This window comes from Scyliorhinus torazame, chromosome 22 (assembly GCF_047496885.1).
Source record: "Scyliorhinus torazame isolate Kashiwa2021f chromosome 22, sScyTor2.1, whole genome shotgun sequence".
In the NCBI taxonomy this organism is placed as follows: domain Eukaryota; kingdom Metazoa; phylum Chordata; class Chondrichthyes; order Carcharhiniformes; family Scyliorhinidae; genus Scyliorhinus; species Scyliorhinus torazame.
The window spans coordinates 85,215,382-85,238,463 of NC_092728.1; the positions used below are offsets into that span (position 1 = coordinate 85,215,382).

General features: G+C 46.2%; 1 long non-coding RNA gene across 1 annotated transcript in view; it reads right to left on the minus strand.

Annotated features, from left to right (window-relative positions):
• Positions 1-2,628: 2,628 nt before the first annotated feature.
• LOC140398842 (uncharacterized) overlaps positions 2,629-23,082 on the minus strand; it is a 79,248-nt gene continuing 58,794 nt past the window's right edge. Inside the window, exons 2-3 of the long non-coding RNA XR_011937590.1 lie at positions 2,963-3,094; positions 2,629-2,870 (exon numbers count right to left, since the gene is read on the minus strand). This is a non-coding gene — a long non-coding RNA (uncharacterized lncRNA). The remainder of the gene's footprint in view (positions 2,871-2,962; positions 3,095-23,082) is intronic.

Genomic DNA, 23,082 nt, shown 5'->3' on the forward strand with positions numbered 1-23,082 from the left:
AGGTGGGTGGGAGTTGGTTTGGTTAATTTGTCCTCGCTAAGTTCGAGGAAGATCTCCCTCAGTTAGAGCTAACCAGGTTCGGGTTGCTTTCCTTATTCTCTTTGTTCTAACTCCAACCCAAAGCATTTGCATTTTTGGGTGGGGCTCTCAGGCATCTCCGCAGCTTCTTTCTCGTGGCAGGGGGTGGCGCACCGTTCGCCGGTGGTGTGGTCTTCTGGTCCTGTCACTGAGGTTTCCCTTTGGCTGCACTGTTGTGCCATCGGCGGAGGTGGGGATCCGCCGGCATGGGCGGCCAGGAATTCTCTGGCTGTTCACATCAGCGGGGTTTTCCCGATCCCACTGGTGGCCTGGCCCTGCCGTGGGTTTCCCAGCAACGTGGGGTGTGGTTGGTGGAGGATCCCATTGGCGGCAGGGCCGGGGTGTTTCGCCCACTAGCGGGCGGCGGGCTGCCTCCAGCCACGAGGAGAATCCCGGCCTTTATCTTTCCAGACCCGGGTGGATTTTTTGTTATTGCTGTGTGATCTGCCCTAGACCTGGAAGGGAGTTTGATTGCATTGTAGATGCCAGTGTAATCCCCTCAGAGGTCTCTGCTGTTCTCCGGGTGGCAGAGGGGAGGGGAGGGGTTCCTCTATTATTTATATTTTAAAGCTGTTTGTGTGATGGAATCCTATGTTGTTTCCTACTTGGTGGGGACGAATCCGTGGGAGAAACGCGCTGCGGATGTTCTCCCCAACTCACCCAATCTGATGTGTTCCTATGTTTGCAATGACTTCTGTTACGTGCTGTACCTATTCTGCATTGATACCTATTATCTTCCTTTCCTTTCTTTTGATGCCACTACTGTAGAAAAAAACAAGAAAACTTCAATAAAAATACATTAAAAAAAAGAACAAGTATGGATTTCGCCATCACCAGAACAGCCTTCGCAACTCTTAGTTCACATTTCCTCTGTCCGCGTCTCACAAACGCAGCTGGACTCACAACCTGCATATCCATTGTATGCAAGAGTTAACACTGAGGCAAGCACCGTAGCTGCAAAGTACCACACATACCTGCACATGGGTGAATGGTTAATAGTTGCTCATTGTGTCGAGTATGTGCTGCCTCGTGTGCGGCTGTCACGCTCATCCTTTATCTCTCTGTCATTAATACAGTAATTTGTTACCCACCTGCTTTCTAATGGTGCATCCCAAGCCAGACATTTCTGCTGTGCGTTAACTCTTTGCTATTGCGCACAAGAGAATGTGAGAGATCCGTTTCAGTTCCACAATGTTATCCCAATGCCAACAAAGATTGCCTGGGAAACAGTGACACAGCAAGGGAGTCGATGAGTAGATAACCGACTTCGCAGGTGGCCCACTGCACCTCCTGACGGGTTGTAATTCTGCGGTCAAAAAGGGCACATCAATGGTGCTTAGAGGTTACAGGGCAGAGTGGACCGGGTTATAAGAATGCGAGCAACATTGAGCTCATGTGACTCTGAACTCAGGATTGTATGTGCTATCATTTTCTGGTGGAGCAACTGAAACAATTATGCACTAAGAGCTCATGCGATCTAAACAGATGCATCCATTCTGCTTATGCCTATCACGACATTACCTAGTTGGCTTACAGCGATCTCCATACTGATAACTGAGTGCCACTTTTGACTGGGGTGTTTGTTATTGCGTTTGTTTCATGGTTTTGCGTCTCAATTTTGTGTTTGACCATTTGCATCCTGGGTGGGTGCAAACATACAATTGAATGAAAGGCCACATTGGTATCAGATATCCTAACTGAATCTATCAGCTTCAGCCGCAACTAATGAACTGTAACTGTCACATTGAATCAGCACGTCCACTGATGTCAAGTGGTTATTACAGAATCATAGAATCGTATAGCCATTGTACCCATCGTGACTGCGGCAGCTCTCTGACAGAGATATCCAGTTAGCTCCACGCCCCTTCTCTCTCCCCTACAGCTCTTCAATCTTTTTTTCCCCCTTTTCAGGTATTTATTCAATTCTCTTTTCAAAGCTACTATTAAATCTACTTCCACCGCCCTTTGAGGCAGTGCATTTTCAGACCATAACAAATTGCTGTGTCTTAAAAAAAAAAAATCACCCTACCACCAGTTCTTTATGCCACTTATTCAAAATCTGCGTCCTCAAATTGTGGACTCTCCTTCCAATCGAAACAGCTCCTCCCCAATATACCCTTACCGAAACCCCTTCGAATTTTACGTACTTTCGTTAAATCGGTAAATTGCTGTCCCTGTTTTGGAAACACGTTTTAAATATTGCACATGTGCATGACAGCATTGTTAGGTGGAGGAAAGCTCTCGCTTTGTCCCCATTCTCACCAGAAATATTATGTTCTAATAGCTTTAGCGAAGGATTAAATATGATTAGAGACCGTGTTTGCACCCTCACCTCCACTGACATTTACACTCCTCTGGAGGGGAGTACCACCCCTGGCTGGTTGACCAGGCACAGCACCAAGCACAGGCAAACGTGCCCATTTCTTAAGTGCATGCTAATTTATTTAATGTCCCCCTAATTTAGAGATTGAAAGCCGTGTCTTGTTAAAAAAAAACACTGCGGCAGCGGCCTGAAAAAAAACTCATTAAAAATGGTTTGTTTTCCACATTTATTCCAGTGCTGCAGTTCTGTCATTTTTTTCATACAGTTTTAAGGATTTTTATGTTTTGCTTTGAAACATCGCAGCCACAAAACCCATATTATTTATAATTTAAGGATGCCCCATATATGGATTATTTATTTCGATGTTAACATGATCCATGTTAAATCAAGGAACTCAGAATACTGCGAGGGGAAATCTCCAGGCAGATATTGCCATTCTGCACGGCCTTGTTTTTATTCCTAGCAGCTCCTGTAAATCAAAACAAAAATTAATAATAAATAACACAGACTCATATTCCTAATATCATTCTCATCTCTTATTAAACTAATATTTCAACAAACCTTTGCCTTTAGTCGTAGGTCACCAACAAAAATCCTGACTCTCAAAACAGCAGCCCAAAGACTCGCTCTAGATGCTATCATGAATGATTATTCTAATTGCCTGTGGATGCCTTTGGAGAGAGCTTTTCTCTGCTGTGGAATAATTAAACAGTGTAAGTGATTGAGACTTCCCCTGACTTACTACCCGCAAGGTAGGCACAAAAAAACATAGATTTCTCTACAGCAACAATATCTTCACGCAACGAGGTGCAATATTTTCTGGAGAATTTTCTGTTTATTGCTCTTCAAAAAATGTGTTAAATTGTGACAATGGTGCAAAGAAACATTGCGGACTCGTTTTTTTTTGTTAAATTTGATTATGCTGCGATTTTATGTGTCAGTTTGTTAAAGCAGCAAGGTATTTTCAGGTTGCCTCCTCAGACAGATGATAGTTCTTCTCTTTGTTTATTTTCTAAAACTCATTTTCCCCTTTCTACATTGCCTCCATTTCATGTAGCTCACATTCATATCGCACATCTTCAGCCAGGACCACGGGGTAAAACTGGTAGTTGGGCCCATTCATTGAGCTGAATGTGTTCTATTCCCCCTTCCCCCATTCTTATCCCGGACGCGGTGCTAAATGACAACTGCCAATGCAGTTGCAACGCCAGTACTGGCGCACGGTTAAAAGTGCCGTCCTCTTTGAGACTGAAACCTGCAATCTGGGAGAATGAACCAAGTGCCTTTGGGGGTACTCAATTAAATGGTTTTCAAAGCTTTCCCTAGTCTACAGGATGTGCTGGAAGTCCAGGGCAACTCCACCTGTCTGGGAATGTCAGGTAAATAAAAGCTCCTGCAGCATTCGTTGTAAATGTCAGAAAGCCGTGTCATAAAAATTGAACAGCAATATCTGTGCGATGATTGGAACCTACGTGGCCTTTTTGCAGCCTTTCTACAAGGGATTTTAATCAGCATTACTCCGACGTGTGATTGCGATGTAAAAAAAGCAAAGCCTTCCTTTAGCTTCTGAACAGTTCACAGGTTTTCTATCAGCCAATGCTTCACAAATGGCATTCTGAGAGGAAAGATCTGAATATTAGCGAACATAGCGAACAGAGCCTGTGATGTGAAACACATTGCTATTTATAGGACACTTTGAAGACAACGAAAGTTCTGATTCTATATTATTTGTGAGATGTAGTGAAAAGTACCACTGCTGTCAGTCAAGATGCACCATTAGAAAGTGTATAAAACGTTAAAAGCCAACAGCTGTAATATAGGCATCAAAATAAAATACACTTGAAATGAGAGGAAATGATTCTATAAGAAGAAAGTTTTAAAATAAAAGGAGCAAAGCGCATTTTCTTTTTCTTGTTTTACATTAAAGTATGGGAAAGAACACGAAGAGAGAGGGAGAAATAGAACAGAAGCAATGAAGGGAGCGATCACAATATAGTGAGAAAGGACAAATAAGAGTGTATTGCGAAACAGCTATATTCCAGGAGAACAATTGAAGAGATTACCGATGTACGTCCTTTTCAATTTTGGAACAAATATAAAGAACTGAAAAATCAATGTTTCCAAAAGATTGTCACGTAACATTAAGACAAAATGCAATAATTTTACAGTTTGTTACTAGCGGTTCAGTGTAGCATCAATTAGCTAAAAGATTTGTAATCAGTCAATAAATCTTTGCGTGATTGCGGCCTATACTTCATCTCTTTAAGTGCAGGTGTAGAGTTAATTCAGTTCCACATCATAAATTCAAGATGTGACTTCATTTGTCACACGATGCTTTAGTAAGGACCTTTTATTACAGTTAGACAACAGAGAAAGTATAACCTTTCAAATGGCCTTAGCAACATGTCTGAGCCACATTGCCAAATTCAGAGTGACAGCATTAGTTTATTACAAAGTTAGCACTGTGGCATATTGAGTTTGTGATACATTTCTTGTTTAACATCGGTTGGAGTTTAACGCGCCCCTACTATATTCCCATTCAACATCAGCTCTGTATTGCAGATGCGGAAATATAAATGTTTGCGGAGTTATAATTTTATTTCAAATGGGCCACCTGAAGAAAAGGACAATATTGTATCATTTCCCTTTCACTGTGCACACAATCTTTCTAAACAATGAGGACGGAAGGGTGATGTTAGCACTGTGAATGCTTAATGTGCACATCTCCTCTTTACTGTGTTAAAGCCATTCATCCCTGGGTTTTAAACAAGTTACTGTGCCTTCAGCTACTTGGGAACTGAACTCAAGAATTCCTTCTCAAAACCTCTTTTCCTCTCCACTCCTCTCTCTCTCCTCATTTAAGACTCTGCTTAAAATGTATTCCATTGACCATATGAATTCTCACCTAGAATCCAGGGAATTTCTACAGTGCAGAAGGAGGCCATTCAGCCCATCGAGTCTGCCCCAACCCTTGGAAAGAGCTCCTTACCTAGGCCCACGCCCCAACCCTATCCCCATAACTCAGTAACCCCACCTGCCCTTTTTGGACACGAAGCGGTAATTTATCATGGCCAATCCACCTAACCCGCACATCTTTGGACAGTGGGAGGAAACCGGAGCACCCGGAGGAAACCCACGCAGACACGGGAAGAAAGTGAAGACTCTGCACAAACAGTGACCCAGCAGGGAATCGAAGCTGGGACCCTGGAGCTGTGAAGCCACTTGTGCTACCATGCTGCCCACTATCCTGATGTTATAAAGAGCACAACAGAAGTGTAACTCTTCCTTTATGCAGCACCTGCGGATGTTATACTTGTATAATTGCAAATTGTTGTTAACACTTTCATTAAAGTTGCATAGAGATGAATTTGGCATGATTGTGCGAAATATTTATTCAAAACCAAAACAAACAGTAACTTTACCTTTGCCAACCCACCCCACTGTGTCCCCCGAATTCCCTCCACCGATTTTGGTGGTCGTCTGTGTCATGTTAGAAAACTAAAACAGGGACAGAAGTTTAATTTATGCTGAGCCGTGAAAGAGAAAAATCTTCATGATTACTTGAAATATGCCGGGGGAGGAAATTATTGTACACACTGTGGGAGGAAGTAACACAAATACTTGGAAGGAGCAGGTTTATGATTTTGTAACATTGGGGGCGATTTCCAGCCGTGTTTGGCGTCAGGGAGAACAGCGACGCGGGCGGAAAATGCGACATGAATCGGGAAACGTGATGCTCGCCCAGCGAGATCGCATTTCCCGATTTTCCACGCCCCTCGCCTGTGATGTCACGAGGTTAACGCCCACAAAGGGCAGGAACGACATGTTTATGTCATTAGCTGGCCCCCCCCCCCCCACCAAATATTACAATTTTTGCCAACATGATGATACATCTGCAAGGTGTACAACAGCAATTTAAAAATGTGATGCAGTCGAGAGGATCACCCCCCCTCCCCCAGACCCCCCCTCGCTCTCCCCCCCCCCCCCCTCCCCGGAAGTGCCCCAATATTGACATTGAGATGGAGGGGGGGGGGGCAGTGGGAGGAGAGCCACGTTGCTTGTGCCTTGATGGAGGGGGAAGAGGACTCTGATGCTTGTGAGGGAGGGTCCTAATGTCTATGTAGCGGGGTGAGGGGGTGGTTGGGGGGGTGCGGGGGGGGGGGGGGGGTGCAGGGGGCCGTTCAGTTTCTGTGATGATCGGGCTACTTTTATTAAAGGGCAGCTCGATCTCGATGATGCCGGCCTTCCCAGTTGTCTCAGGCCCCACCCCGCCCAGTCAGGGAGGCTGAAACCAGTCTGCACCACTGGAGAGCTACTCACCAGTTTTCAGCCAGAGCCCGGCACTGTGTAAAAATATGGTAAGGTTCCGCCCATCGTATAAACAGGGAATTTACACTATTAATAAAAATAATTTAAGTTCACACTAAATTTTTTAGATACAATGCAATTAGTGCAAAAAAATTATGTAGAAGCACTTATTGAGCAGTTGGAGTTTTAAATAATGTTAAATAGTTTTGCCAGTTACATAAGCCATTAGAATGGTTTACCATGTTTGAAATATGTCAAAAACTACTTTGAATAATGTAAGGAAGCTGGGTTATGTTTAGAGAAAGGATTTTTTTTTCTTTGATAGTTTTGAATTAGATCTACTTAGGGCAACAAAAAAAAAGATAATACCAGCATTAAATGTAAATACTTCGATCTATCCGCAAAGCACTTGGGAGAATCACTCCTATGTACATTGATGAATATGTATATATATGAATATTATTACAGAAAAACTGAGCGTTTCAGATTCTCATTGCTAGCATTAGCAATATTTAACTATTTAACTGTTTTGTCGCAGTTTGCTCCCACACATAAGCCACTGCACTTTATAAAACTAATTCATTGAGTAAAGCACTTTGAGACACTTCATACGGGAAAAGGAACCACATAAATCTAAGGATTATTAATAATTATTATTAGCTTGTTGAATAATGGGATATTTAAACATTCTGTCTTTCCCCTTCATTGGCTAGCAGAATAATCCAGCTGCTATGATCTGCCTTTATGACCAAGCACACACTCACACGCACACACACATACACACATGATCACGCACATACACATTCACACAAAGCAAACATATGCATGCGTACACTCACATGTGCACACACACATGCACATGCACACACACACACATGTGCACACACATGCGTGCACACATTCGCACATACACATTCACATGCATGCACACAAATGCACGAGCACATACGCGTGCACACACACATGCACACACACATATGCGCACACACACACGGGTAGCAAGGTGGTTAGCACGACTGCCTTACGGCATTGAGGACCCGGTTTCGATCCCGGCCCCGGGTCACTGTCTGTGTGGATTTTGCACATTCTCCTGCACTACCCCACAACCGAAAAAGATGTGCATGTATGTGGATTGGCCATGCTAAATTTCCCCTTAAATGGAAAAAAAATAATTTGGTACTCTAAATTTATGTTACAAAACACACACGCACGTGCACTCACCCGCACACAGATGCACACAGACATGCACAAGCACACACGCACACAGACACACATATGCACAGAAGCACACGTGCACACACATGCTACATGCACACACACTTTCACACAAGCGCACACACATGTACACACACGTACATATGCATTGCATTTTTTTAAAAAAGTAAGTGGGATTTTGTAGTTGGAGTACAGATAGGGGCTCTGATGATAATGAGAAACAAGTCTGAATGGTTTATGCAGCGACGAGATGCTCAAGATGGTGTTACATCTCTCAAATTCAGTCACCTTTAAATTCAAAATCAGTTGAATTGAGTATCGCTGCTATGTTGTTACTTACTGAAGGTATGCCTAATGCTTCAGTGAGCTGTGTGAGTAACCTTTCGTGACATTTTCATTGCAAATTTGTGAGACCATATTTTAAAATTCTTGGAATTAAAAATACAGATTAACTTGCTGATGGAAACCTACATTAATATAACATCCTAATTCACACTTTTTGGTTTTACTATAGTCCTACTTCATCTTGTGCCAAATGAACACAGTGTTGCACAGAATATTGGTGCCAAGTATCAGCAACAAGTTAACATAACATCAGCAGCATTCCACGGTACCTAAGATCAGCAATCTTTAGGTATCAGCATTGGCTCAGGAATAACACGATTACTTCCTAGCCTGAAGACTGAAGCTCACTCCAGGATTTGAGGCATAATCTTGGTTGACCCTGACGAGTGAGGTTCTACTGCACTCAGAGAGGTGCTGCTGTTCAGATTAAATGATAATCTGAGGTTCTGGACAAAATTCTCTGTTTGGGAGAATAAGGGCTGGATTCTTCAGCCGCACCCGTCGCAAGACCACCACGGACGGGACGGGGACCATGTAAAGGTTTTGACCTCAGGCGCAAATTTCCGGTTGCCGGGTGGGCACTGCCGAAGAATCCCGCCCTAAGTGTTGACACCGGGACTGAATTGCATACAGTTTCTGATCCTGTTGGGGATGCTATTTCCGGAGCACATCAGGACATGCCAATGGGTTGGTACTCTGCTGGCGCGAATTCCGAGCAATTTCCAGCCCAGCGGACATTCCAACCACTGGGGCCAGAGTTAGCACCAAAGAGCCTGGAAACTGGAGCTTTTTTTAAGCGCTCCACTTCGCACAAGCTCACTGCAGCCACCAAGATGGCTCAGAGAAGACCTGTCCCCCCGAGGTCGGGAGTGCAAGTGGGACCCAGAGCTCCTTGCCCGTGGGGAGCGGAGGGATATCCTCTTCATCAGCCTGGGCCGCAGATTCAAGCCCGCTCTCCTGAACACTGCCTTTGAGATGGTGGCAGAGGCAGTCAGTGCTGCCAGCCTCACCAGGTGGAGACAGCTGGTGATCCGGAGGGGTGAGGGGGTTACTGGTGAGTCCTCTGCCCTGAGTGGGGCAGAGAGCCAGGGAGAGTTCCAAAAGCTGTAGTGCAGGTGTCCTCCAGTTGGGGTGAGCTCCGATAGTCCCCTGCTTTCTCTGTAATGGGGCAGTGCTTCAGAGGAGTGCCAACACCTGGTGGGCTCCTGATTGAACTTGGCCCTTGATGATACAGCTGGGGTAAGTAGCAGTGAAGGGGTGCGTTTAAAAGACAGACTGCAGTAACGGTGATCTGAGCCAGGTCACCCCGATCCCGAGAGGGGCACCCCAAATCCATGGACCTGGCATCAGGTGACTACCTGCTAATACCCCGAGCCCAGGCAATCATTCCCCAGCAAGCCCAACAATTTTTAACTTTTTCAGTTTTGCGCCTCCTGGCAGGTCTGCAGCCATGGTGCCCAGTCAACGTTTATAAACACTTGTAGTAATTCACACCTGCCAGACCTCCACCTAAGAGGAGCGGAGGGAGCATCGCGGAGGGGAGGAGCACACCGTGCCCAACCCGCTAATCACATTTAAATGCATGTAGATGGCGGTTTTGCATGCCGCCTGTGCAGGGCAAGCCTCATTATCGCCACCAGCGAGGGACCAGAGCATGGCGCCCGGATTTTGGCCGGATGCCCAATTCTCCGCCTGACTGCGCGGGTTCACGTTTTCAGCGTCGCGAGGCGAAGAATTTCGCAACCCCCCCCCCCCAATTCCATCTGCCTTCTCAGGCAAACATATTTGAGGAAGAGCAGGGCAGGTGAGTTCTCCTGGTGTCCAGGTCAACATTTATCCCTCAGTCAACACCACTAAAACTGTTACGTCACACAACATTAAGACAAAATGCAATCATTTTACAGTTTGTTACGAGCGGTTCAGTGTAGCATCAATTAGCTAAAAGATTCGTAATCAGCCAATAAATCTTTGTGAGATTGCGGCCTATACTTCATCTCTTTAAGTGCAGGTGTAGAGTTAATTCAGTTCCACATCATAAATTCAAGATGTGACTTCATTTGTCACACGACGCTTTAGTAAGGACCTTTTATTACGGTTATTTTAATGCTGTTCGTGGGGCTTTGCTGCTCGCAAATGGGTTGCTGTGTTTCCCTCTTTATGACAGTGATCTCGCTTCAAAAGCAATTAGTTGGCTGTGAAGCACTTTGAGATGTTCTGAGGTCATAAACTGCTGAATAATTGTAACCTGTCTCTTCCTTACACTGTTTGCTCGATCTCAAAGTACCTATTTTGTTTCTGAGGCCCAAGACTTATTTATCTTTAAAAAAAAAACAAGTTGCAGACATCACTGAGTTCTTTCCTTTCCTTTTTATTTCTGCCATCTTACCCTGATGTGGTTAGAACAATGGAATACATGGAGGAGAAGGACGCATGTGGTTCATATAGATAGCAAGGAGCAAATACCGGGCTGTAACTCAATCGAGAGATTTCATTAACTGCAATAGCCAGGGCTGTAAGTTAATTGAGAGGCTCAGGATCCCATCTATCTTCTATTACTAGTAAATATGGATGTATGAATTTAATGTTTTGTTAAATGGAAATCACATAACAGCTGAGATGTTTTGCAACCTGTAATTATCAGCAAACTCCACTGCTCGCTAAATACTGATTTTGTTTTTCTCAGCTTGTTTTTTTTTTGGGAGACGTTGAATGTTTCATGCCTCTAAGGTTCCTCAGGCCACACCAAATGGAACGTTGGGGGGTTCCTTTCATGTTGGCAGTCCGTGGCTTTTTTTTCCCAATCGTTCTGAATTTGTCCCGTCTCCGCTCCTGTGGATGGTGACCCATTCAGGGGTTTGGCTTCACTCTCAGCAGTACCTCTTCCACCACCTCATCCCAAATTTTGAATTCAACGTGAATCAGGAGTGTTTGATCCGAGCGTGCCTGAGTTTGAGCAACTTATGTAGGAGAAAACGTTCCTCCTTGTCAGCTACAGGGATAAAAGGAAAGGACATCTCAGGTAATTCTGTCGTTCACCTACAGTTTGAGATATTGCTACAGCCACCGGCCCCTTGTGTGCTTCTGTGTTAAACTAACGGCTGAGAGTGGGGCAGGAGGATGTTCACAGAAGGGTATTTGAGGACATTACTGCTGAAAGTTTTCGCAAATACAACCACAGCTGATTGCAAGGGACTTGTTCATTGAATGAATGGTTGTAATTAAATAAAAGGAAATTTATTCAATGTGTTTCTTCAACTGTTCGCTGTATATTATCTCTCTCTTTCACCCTCACTCTTTCCTTCCCTCGTACTCTGATTAATTCATGTAAGGGAATGCCCCATGTTTTTCAGCTGACATTTGGCTTTTCCTGCTGCAGCCTGTATTTCGGGCTGCGACGGGGTGATTGGTTGTAAATACTTCACTTTGTTTGCAACCATGCAAAGCTGCTTCTGCAAATTCAACATGCCTTTGTGAGGACAGCAGCTGGGTAAAGGACAAAAACGAGAACCAACTCAGGATTCTTTTCCTCACCCCTTTGTGCAGTCGTTCGTGCTCATTCCAGGAAGGGAGGGATGATCTAGCGGAAATGGGATCCACTGGAGTGACTGTCAGCAGTGCTCAGAACCTTCTTTGATCTCCTATCCCATCATATGAATCGTAGAGTGACACAGCAAGGGGGGAGGCCATTCTGCCCATTCTGCCTGATGATGGCACTTTAAAGGAGCCATCCAATTAGGCTCATTCCACACTCTTTCCTCATAGCCCAGAAAATGTTTCTCCTTCAGACATTCATCCAGTTTTCTCTCAAAAGCTAACATTGAATCTGCCTCCACCTCCTGATTAGGCCATGGGTTTCAGATCGTAGCAACCCGCTGTAATAATTTTTTTTTTGCTGTCACATTAGGCCCTTCTGTCGATTGCCTGAAATGTGTGTCTTCTGGTTACTGACCTTTCTGCTGCCAGTAAGTGTTCCTCTTATTCATTTCTATCAAAATATTTTGTGACTTCGAAAACCTTCATCAAGTCTTCCCTGAACCTTATTCCACTCTTTGGAGAACCATCCAGTCTCCCCACACTACTGTACCCCAGGTACTATTCTAATATAGCTCCAAAACCTTGACGTCAGCCCTAAAGCGGCGCCCAAAATTGGCTGCAGAACCGTAGCTGCGGTCTAACCAGCCATTCACACAGGTTTGGAAAATAGGAGCAGGAGGAAGCCATTCAGCCCTTCGAGCCTGCTCTGCAATTTTAACAAAGAGTTACATGTCAGTCTCACCCTTCACAACCTCAGGATGTTCCAAAGTGCCAATGTAGCATTTTTGATGTGTAATCACAGGTTGTAATGTAGGAAACACAGCAGCTAATTTGTACATAGCAGGATCCCACAATCGGGAATGTGATAATGATCAGATGATATGTTCTTTATGGGGAATGTTGATTGAGGGATTAAATATTATTAATAATAATAATAATCGCTTATTGTCACTAGTAGGCTTCAATGAAGTTACTGTGAAACGCCCCTAGCCCAAATATTGGGGACGATTTTGCAGCCGCATTGCGCTCGATTCAAATCCCGATATAGAATATAGAACATAATAAGAACATAAGAACGAGGAGCAGGAGTAGGCCATCTGTCCCCTCGAGCCTGCTCCGCCATTCAATGAGATCATGGCTGATCTTTTGTGGACTCAGCTCCACTTTCCGGCCCGAACACCATAACCCTTAATCCCTTTATTCTTCAAAAAACTATATCTTTATATTAAAAACATTTAATGAAGGAGCCTCAACTGCTTCACTGGGCAAGGAATTCGATAAATTCACAACCCTTTGGGTGAAGAAGTTCCTCCTAAGCTCAGTCCTAAATCTACTTCCCCTTATTTTAAGGCTATGCCCCCTAGTTCTGCTTTCACCCGCCAGTGGAAACAATCTGCCCGCATCTATCCTGTCTATTCCCTTCATAATTTTATAAGTTTCTATAAGATCCCCTCGCATCCTTCTAAATTCTAACGAGTACAGTCCCAGTCTACTCAACCTCTACTCACAATCCAACCCCCTCAGCTCTGGGATTAACCTAGTGAATCTCCTCTGCACACCCTCCAGGACCAGTACGTCCTTTCTCAGGTAAGGAGGCCAAAATCCAGGTGTGGCCTCACTAACACCTTATACAATTGCAGCATAACCTCACTAGTCTTAAACTACATCCCTCTAGCAATGAAGGACAAAACTCCATTTGCCTTCTTAATCACCTGTTGCACCTGTAAACCAACTTTTTGCGACTCCTGCACTAGCACACCCAGGTCTCTGCACAGCAGCATGTTTTAATATTTTATCATTTAAATAATAATCCCTTTTACTGTTATTCCGACCAAAATGGATAACCTCACATTTGTCAACATTGTATTCCGTCTGCCAGACCCTAGCCCATTCGCTTAACCTATCTAAATCCCTCTGCAGACTTCCGGTATCCTCTGCACTTTTTGCTTTACCACTCATCTTAGTGTCGTCTGCAAACTTGGACACATTGCACATGGTCCCCAACTCCAAATCATCTATGTAAATTGTGAACAATTGTGGGCCCAACACTGATCCCTGAGGGACACCACTAGCTACTGATTGCCAACCAGAGAAACATAGAACAGTACAGCACAGTACAGGCCCTTCAGCCCACAACGTTGTGCCCACCATTTATCCTAATCTAAGATCAACCTAACCTACACCCCTTCAATTTACTGCTGTCCATGTGCCTGTCTAAGAGTCGCTTAAATGTCCCTAAAGACTCTGACTCCACCACCTCTGCTGACAGTGCATTCCACATACCCACCGCTCTACCCTTGACATCTTCCCTATACCTTCCTCCAATCCCCTCATGACAGCCATTTCCACCCTGGGGAAAAGCCTCTGGCTATCCACTCTATCCATGCCTCTCATCACCTTGTACACCTCTATCAAGTCACCTCTCTGCCTTCTTCACTCCAGTGATAAAAGCTCTAGCTCCCTCAACCTTTCTTCATAAGACATGCCCTCCAATCCTGGCAGCATCCTGGTAAATCTCCTCTGTACCCTCTCCAAAGCATCCACATCTTTCCTATAATGAGGCGACCACAACTGGACACAATATTCCAAGTGTGACCTAACTAGAGTTTTATAAAGCTGCAGCAAAACCTCGCGGCTCTTAAACTCAATCCCCCTGTTAATGAAAGCCAACACATCATACGCCTTATTAACAACCCTATCAACCTGGGTGGCAACTTTGAGGGATCTATGTACGTGGACCCCACGATCCCTCTGTTCCTCCACACTTCCAAGAATCCTGCCTTTAACCCTGTATTCAGCATTCAAATTCGACCTTCCAAAATGAATCACTTCACATTTACCAAGGTTGATCTCCATCTGCCACTTCTCAGCCCAGCTCTGCATCCTGTCAATGTCCTGTTGTAACCTGCAGCAACCCTCCACACTATCTACAACTCCCCCAACCTTCATGCCATCGGCAAACTTACGAACCCACCCTTCCACTTCCTCATCCAAGTCATTTATAAAAACCACAAAGGGCAGAGGTCCCAGAACAGATCCTTGCGGGGCACACTGGTGACTGACCTCCAGGCGGAATATTTTCCATCCACTACCACTCGCTGTCTTCGTCGGCCAGCCAATTCTGTATCCAGACAGCCAGATTTCCCTGTATTCCATGCCCCCTAACTTTTTGAATAAGCCTACCATGGGGAACCTTATCAAATGTCTTACTGAAATCCATATACACCACATCCACTGCCTGACCTTCATCAATGTGTCTCGTCACATTCTCAAAGAATTCAATGAGGCTTGTGAGGCATGACCTGCCCCTCACAAAGCCATGCTGACTATATCGTTAATCAAACTATGTTTTTCTAAATAATCATGAATCCTATGTCTCAGAATCCTTTCCAATATTTTGCTCACCACAGACGTAAGACTGATGGGTCTGTAATTCCCAGGGATTTCCCTATTCCCTTTCTTGAACAGGGAACAACATTCGCCTCCCTCCAATCATCCGGTGCTACTCCAGTGGAGAGTGAGGATGCAAAGATCATCGCCAACGGCACAGCAATCTCTTCTCTTGCTTCCCGTATTAACCTTGGATATATCCTATCAGGCCCAAGGGACTTATCTATCCTGATACTTTTCACAATTTCCAGCACATCCTTCTTCTTAATATCAACCTGTTTGAGTCGATTAACCTGGTTCACACTGTTCTCATGAGCAACAAGGTCCCTCTCTCTAGTGAATACTGGAGCAAAGTATTCATTTAGGGCCTCCCCCATCTCTTCAGACTTTGGCACATGTTCCCTCCACTATCCCTGATCGGCCCTACTCTCACTCTCCATCCTCTTATTTCTCACATGTGTAGAACGCCTTGGGGTTTTCCCTGATCCTTCCCGCCAGGGCTTTTTCATGCCATCTTCTAGCTCTCCTCAGTCCATTTTTGAGTTCCTTCCTGGCTACCTTGTAACCCTATAGAGCTGAGTCAGATCCTTGCTTCCTCAACCTTACGTAAGCTTCCTTCTTCCTCTTGACGAGAAGCTCCACTTCTCTTGTCATCCAAGGCTCCTTCACCTTACCATTCCTTCCTCGTCTCAGTGGACAAAACTATCTAGCACTCGCAGCAAGTGCTCCTTAAACAATCCCCACATTACTGTTGTGCATTTCCCCAAGAACAATTGTTCCCACTTTATGTTCCTCAGATTCTGTCTAAAAACAGTATAATTTCCCCGCCCCCAATTAAATACCTTCCCATACTGTGTGTTCCTATCCCTCTCCATGACTATGGTAAAGGTCAAGGAGTTGTGGTCACTGTCACCGAAATGCTCTCCCAGCGAGACATCTGACACCTGGCCTGGTTCGTTGCCAAACTCCAAGAGACTGCGGTGTGCAGCCCGGGAGAAAAATCAGCGAAATATTTAAAAAATTTGGGCTGGACTCTCCGATTTACAGGTTATGTCCCCATGTTGGCGTGGGAACGGTGGTGTTTTAGGACCGTAAAATGGCCGACTTTGAAAATGCCTGATTTATCACTCAGCCAACACCACCTCTTTACTGTTTCTGGGACCGTCCTGTGTGCGAATTGAGTGCCATCGTTCCTTCCAATTACCCTTCAAAGGTACTTCATAAGCTGTGAAGCAATTGGAACAAAATTGCGTTATGAAATAGGCTGTAATAATGCAAATTCTTCATTCTTTATCTTTTCTTTTCAAACTTGGTAGTTCTCTGTACTTCGGATCTTCGCCTAGAAGTGGAAACCGAACCAAAAACATTCCTTGGCCATTTAGCACCGAAACCTTAATACAATGAAACTTACGTTGCCCTTTAATACTACGAGTTGGAGCAGATTCTGAAATTGGAGCAGGAGAGACACTTGAAGCCACAAATCTTTAAAGCAGAGTTGCGCAAAGATTGGAACTCGTTTAAAAATAGCGAACAATACTTGAAAATGGCAGCAGTGCCTTTATTGCACATTTGCCCTTGGGAACTGAACAGGAAGATCTCAAATCCTGTCTCAGGATAAAAATGCGGGAAGCTTGCTTTGAAAGGGTTAAACGGCAGCCCCTTTCCCTCTCGTGCCGTTGTTTCGTGCTTGAGATGTTGATGAAACAAGGCTCTTGGTTTCTACAGTCAGTGGGAATTTTCATGAGTGGCAGGAAACAAGTGCAGCATACTGAGCAGCACACTGATTTGACAAACGGTTACTAGGAAATAATAAACTGGCAAAATAATTCTGCATTGGACACACTTACCAGAGCATAAAGAGCTTGAAAAGAAGACAACATCTTGTATCATTTATCTTCCTTAAATACCCAAGCTGCACAAAAGTGTAAAGAAAAATTTTGATAAATGACCTTACATTTTTAGACTCTACCTGCGTCCTTCTGCAGTCTCACTCAAACAGGCACTAATAGAAAGAAGAAAAAAAATCCAAACAAGAAGTTTATTGACTGACAGTCTTCATTACAAATTGCCTCGTAATTTTCATAAATCATTCAGTCCGAAGGTGGAAGCTGTAATATAATTCAAAACCAGGTAACTGATAGGTCAGCAACACAGGCTTTCTGTGCAGACGGTCGAAGCAATGAACCCTCGCACACAGTGATTGCAGCCCATTTGGTGCGCTCCTGGGCTTTGTCCCCCTCCCCAAAAAATAGGTTGTTTTCATATCGTACAAGGGTGCAGGTTTGTTTTGTTCGCAAAGCAATGTGAAGCACACACATCATCATTTATTTTACTGCCTCATTTGAATATGATGAATACCACAGCCCTTTATTTGCTCACAACATCCAAATAATTGCAGAAACCGAGAGATTCGCAGCAATTAATCACTGTATTTCCCATAATCCACTCTAAACACAACATTGAACAATAAAGTGAATTAACCTTTGTTAACGAGATTTTTTTTCCTTGTTTGTGCGACAATAAGTGCATTTCTAAATGTGTTGGTGCGACTTATTTCACGTTGCACTTTGAAGAAGTCTTTAATTTAGTTGGCATTGTTTGAAATGAAGCCCAAACAAACAACGTTTGATAGAAAACAGTAGGTTTACTAATGCCGAACCCTGTTCTAAGGTTACTATTCATCTTACACAACCAAAGTTGGCACTCGCATCTGGTGCTAGGTACTTAGTGCAATTATTTATGATTTCCACCAAGATTTAGAAGCTCATCCCCGGCCTTGTAATGCAATAACTGATTGCACTGCTAATGTAATTAAGAAAAGATTATGATGTCCACGTGGCACAACAGATGGTGGCATTCACAGCACAACTGGCAAACAACTGCACAAGGGCAGCATTGCAAGGCAGCTGGAGCACAGCACCTACATTCTAGTGCATTAACTCTCAAAGTGTTTCACACGTTTCAGGCCTTTTGCTTTTGTGAGCTTTTTTTTTCTCTCTCTCTCCCGGTTTTGTTGCAAGTAATTAAGATTCATGAATCGGAGCGAGTTGCTAAAAATAAGCACTTTAATTTTCCTTGCCTATATGTTTACAAATTCTTGGCTTCTGAAGAGCACTAACTAAATGTGTTTGGAATAATAAACAGGTGAGCTCCATATGCAGCAATTGTTTTTTGCATCAAAGCAGAAGATAAGAATTTAATTACGTGCCCGTGTATCTTTTATGTTAATGGCCTGGAAAATTATTAAACTTTTCAAATAACGGAGAGTTTTGTACCTTTGTGACACGGTGCCAAAGAGAATTATTGCGATCATTTTCTCTGAACTCTTTTAGACATGAAAATGAGAGAAGCTTTCCTTACATCCGCAATATATCCCTGTTCCTTCATCGACGCTGGGTCAAAACCCTGGAATCCCCCCGCCACCCCCCCCTCCCTACCTGACAACACCGTGGGACTACCTTCACCACCTGGACTGCTGCAGTTCCAGAAGACAACTCACTCCCACCCTGGCAAGGGGAATTAGTGATGGACAATGAATCCCAGTGACACCTATGAATGAATAAAAATAGTGGCCTGGTGACATGGTCATAGAGTGTCTGCCTTCAGTACTTGAGGCCATTGCCATGATTTAGCCTATCCCTAATGGGCAAGTTGGAAAAGTAATGACAAAGTCACATGTCTAGCTACAGAAATAGTCAGAGGCTGCTTGGCGACATGATGGTGCCTCGCGTAGACTTCCAGTGTAGAATTTGTGGTTGTCTGCCTGCAAAGTCTCAGGCAAGCGACCATTCGGAAGCAATGTCTGTAGCAAAAGATTTGTTTTATTCATGTTATAATACACTCCTCCTACCCTCCGAGGGCCTCGAACTCGTGGGCCTCACCTGGGCCGGGGCATTTATATCCCAGCAGTACCTGCAACAGAGTGGTTGGCCCCACCCCCTCATCTCGGTAGATCATATTCAGCTGTAGGGTTATAACAGCACCATCCCCCCCAAAGTCTGAAACATCGTCCATGAAAATAGAACGGGGGGGTGGGGAAATCCTTTGCCTTCTTCGCTAAAGGCTGATTATCCGGCACCCACTGTTCCCCGCCCTGAGGGGTAGAACAGCCCAGGGAGCAGCATTTCCTGATTGATCGCCTGGGAGGTTCTGTTTCCATCACTAGGAGGTTCTGCTGCCTGTCATTAGACGGTCATCCCTGGACCTGCATCGATGTCCATCGGCACAAAACTCCATGTCCGACTCCTGGTCGGATTGGTTGATCTCCCGTTTTTCCGAGTCACCGGGCCCAGCCTCCTCACTGGGTACCACTGGCAACTGTTCCACCAATCTTGGGATCCATGGACGGTCCTCGGGTACCTGTTCCTCCCGGCTCCGAAGATGGTCCACGTGTCGATTTAAGACCTTCCCTTGCACCCGTACCATATACGAGACCAGCCCGGTGCATTGCATGACTGTTCCCGGAACCCAGAATGCCCCATCAGCAAAATTCCAGACGTAAAGGGAGTGGCCAGCGGTGAATTCTCTCATGGGCTTGGGTCGCTGTGCTCAGGTCCGTTGCTGCTGGTCACGGACTTTATCACCGATGGCTGGCAAAATGAGGCTCAACCGCGTGTGCACACAACGACCCACCGAGAGCTCCGCTGGCATCACCCCTGTGGTAGTGTGTGCCGCGGTCCTATAGTGGAATAGAAAACGGGCGAGACGGGTTTCTGGTGAGTCCGTGGCCTGTTTCCTCATCCCCAGTTTGAACATTTGCACGGCACGCTCTGCCAACCCATTTGAGGATGGGTGATAGGGCACGATGCGGACATGATAAACTCCATTTTTCTTCACTAATGAAGGCCATGCCATTGTCCGACATGAGGACCTCTGGGAGTCCGTGAACACTAAAGGTCTGTCGGAGTCATTCAGTGGTGGCACCTGACACGGTCGTCGTCATTCTGTGCACATCCATCCATTTAGAGGGTGCGTCCATTTTCAGGAGGTACATTGCCCCCTAGAAGGGGCCCGCATAATCCACATGGAGGCTGGACTGTGGCCGGCCCGGCCATTCCCATGGGTGAAGTGGAGCTGCCGGTGAGAGCTCCTGGTGCTCCTGGCAACGAGTACACTGTTTGGCAAACTTATCAATTGCCATGTCGATGCGGGGTCACCACACGTGGCTCAAGGCCAACATCTTCATTTTGGAGACATCTGGGTGTCCACAGTGGAGTTCCTGCAAAATGGCCGCATTCAGGGATGACCAGCTGGGAACCCCACAGGAGGATGCCATACACCAGACTGAGTTCCGCCACCTTCATGGTAGAAACCCGCAGGTCCTGTGGGAGGGCACGGTGCTGGGCCCCATATAGCACGATGTGTGCAGATCCTGGCCAACAGGTCCAAGCCTTTAGATGGGCCGCCGATACTGGCAGCGAGTCCATAAAATGCCAGGCTGCGAACTCCTCATCCGATGCCGCTGGCAGTGGGAGGCGGCCGAGAGCGTCCACGTGGGGAATCTTTGTTCCTGCGCGATGCTCCAACACATACTCGAACGCCGTCAGGAGGAGAGCCCAATGCTGAATGCGGGCGGGTGTCACCGGAGGAATTGTCTTGCTCTTTGAATAAACCAAAAAGTGGTTTATGGTTGTTATAAACCGTAGACTTATTGATGGAATCGCCGAACAATGAACACCAATGCCAACCCTTCCTTTTCTATTTGGACATAATTTCGCTCTGCCGCCGCCAATGTTCATGAAGCGAACGCAATGGGACACCCGGTACCATCATCGCCTGTGTGCCAAAACGGCCCCGATCCTGTAGGGCGAGGCGTCACAGGTGGGCAGCAAGGGCTTCGCCGGATCGAAGTGCGTCAGCAAGTGGGAAGACGACAACCGCTGCTTTACTTCGGCAAATGCTCCCCTGCTGCGGAGGATCACCAATCCACCGCTGGCCGTTCTTAGCAACAGGTGCAGCGGGACCAAAACCGTCGCCACGTTCGGGATGAACTTCCTGTAATAGTTGACCAGAACCAAAAATGAACAGAGCTCCGTGGGGTCCTGTGGTACGGGCGCCTGTCGGATGGCCCGAATGTTATACTCCACCAGGTGCAGTCCGTGCCTGTCAACCCTGTAGCCCAGATAGACCACTTCAGTTGCATGGAACACACATTTTTCGCAACACAGACGGACTCCGGCCTCCTCGAAATGGAGCAGAACGTCCTCTGGTTTTTTAGATGCTCTTATTCGGAGGAACGGGTGATTAGCACAGATGTCACTGCCCCATTGGAAATTTCACACAACCAGCAAATCAGGTTCAGTTCAGTTATGTTAACAAATTATGTTATCTCTAAAACCTCTGTATTTGGGTATAACATTCTTTTTTGATATCTATCTGTCAAAATGAATAAGTTGTCCTACACTCCTGATGGGTCCTGCGACATGACACACGTTCACTCATAACAAACGCTATCTGACAGATACCGTAATGACTTCGGCCAAGCCTTTGAGATTGGCCAATTAGAATACGAGTTCCCTGATTAGTGGCCCAATCAGGGAACTCCTTTCTCTGTATATAACAGGGAGTGTCAGATCCACTGCACTCCCAGCGAAGACAGCAAGCTGAATGCACCTGGTTGTCCTGTTTTGTAAATAAAAGGAATTCTGGAAAAGGGACTTCTACTTCCGTGGACTTATTACAGACACATAACTGGTATGCACCATGGTCGCAATTCTCCCATCGGGAGTCTAAGTGCCGACGCCGGAGTGAAAACCAGAGTGTTTCACTCCGACGTCGGAGCCCGCTCCCAGCCCCCTATTCTCCCGCCACCGGGGGGGGGGGGGGGCTAGGAGCGGCATCGTGTCATTTACGTGCGCCGGGCATTGGCGCCGTGTAAAAGCGGCGCTGCGTAAATGACGCAGCCGGCGCCGCGAAACTGGCGTCACCTGCGCATGCGCGGGTTGGCCGGCACCAACCCGCGCATGCGTGGTTGCCATCCTCCCCGAGACAGCCCCGCAAGAAGATGTCGGATGGATCTTGCGGGGCGGCGGAACAAATGAGGTCCTCCTTCAGAGAGGCCGGCCCGCCGATCGGTGGGCACCGATCACGGGCCAGACCCCATTTGAGGCCCCCCCCGGTGCAGGAAGCCCCCCACCCTCCCACAGGCTGCACCCCCCCACAGCGTTCCCGCGCTGTTCCCGCCGGCAGCGACCAGGTGTGCACGGCGCCGGCGGGAACCCGTCGTATTGGGCAGGCCGCTCAGCCCATCCGGGCTGGAAAATCGCCGCTTGCCCATTACAAACGGCGAACGGCGATTCTCCCAGCGGCCAGCCGTGATTCTTGCTGCACCGGGTTGGGGGGGGGGGGAAGAATCGCGTGTGGGCGTCGGGGCGGCGTGGCGGGACACGCGCGCGTCAGGGCGATTCTCCCACTCGGCGTAGGGCGGGGGGGGGGAGAATTCCGCCCCATGTACTCCCTCTTTAGCAAAGAAGCCAGATATTAAGCCATGCACAAGCCCCCCTTATCAAAATGGGAGCCTGCACAATTCCCTAAGTGTGCGCTCAAAGCTAGGACATTATTTTTGAGTCTGAGTTGGCTGTGTAGTGGCACGGTAGCATAATGGGCAGCATGGTAGCATAGTGGTTAGCACAATTGCTTCACAGCTCCAGGGTCCCAGGTTCGATTCCCAGTTTGGGTCACTGTCTGTGTGGAGTCTGCACGTTCTCCCCGTGTCTACACGTTCTCCTCCGGGTGCTCCGGTTTCCTCCCACAGTCAAAGATGTGCAGGTTAGGTGGATTGGCCATGATAAATTGCTCTTAGTGTCCAAAAAGGGTAGATAGAGTTACTGGGTTACGAGGATAGGATGGAGGACTGGGCTTAAGTAGGGTGCCCTATCCAAGTGCCGGTG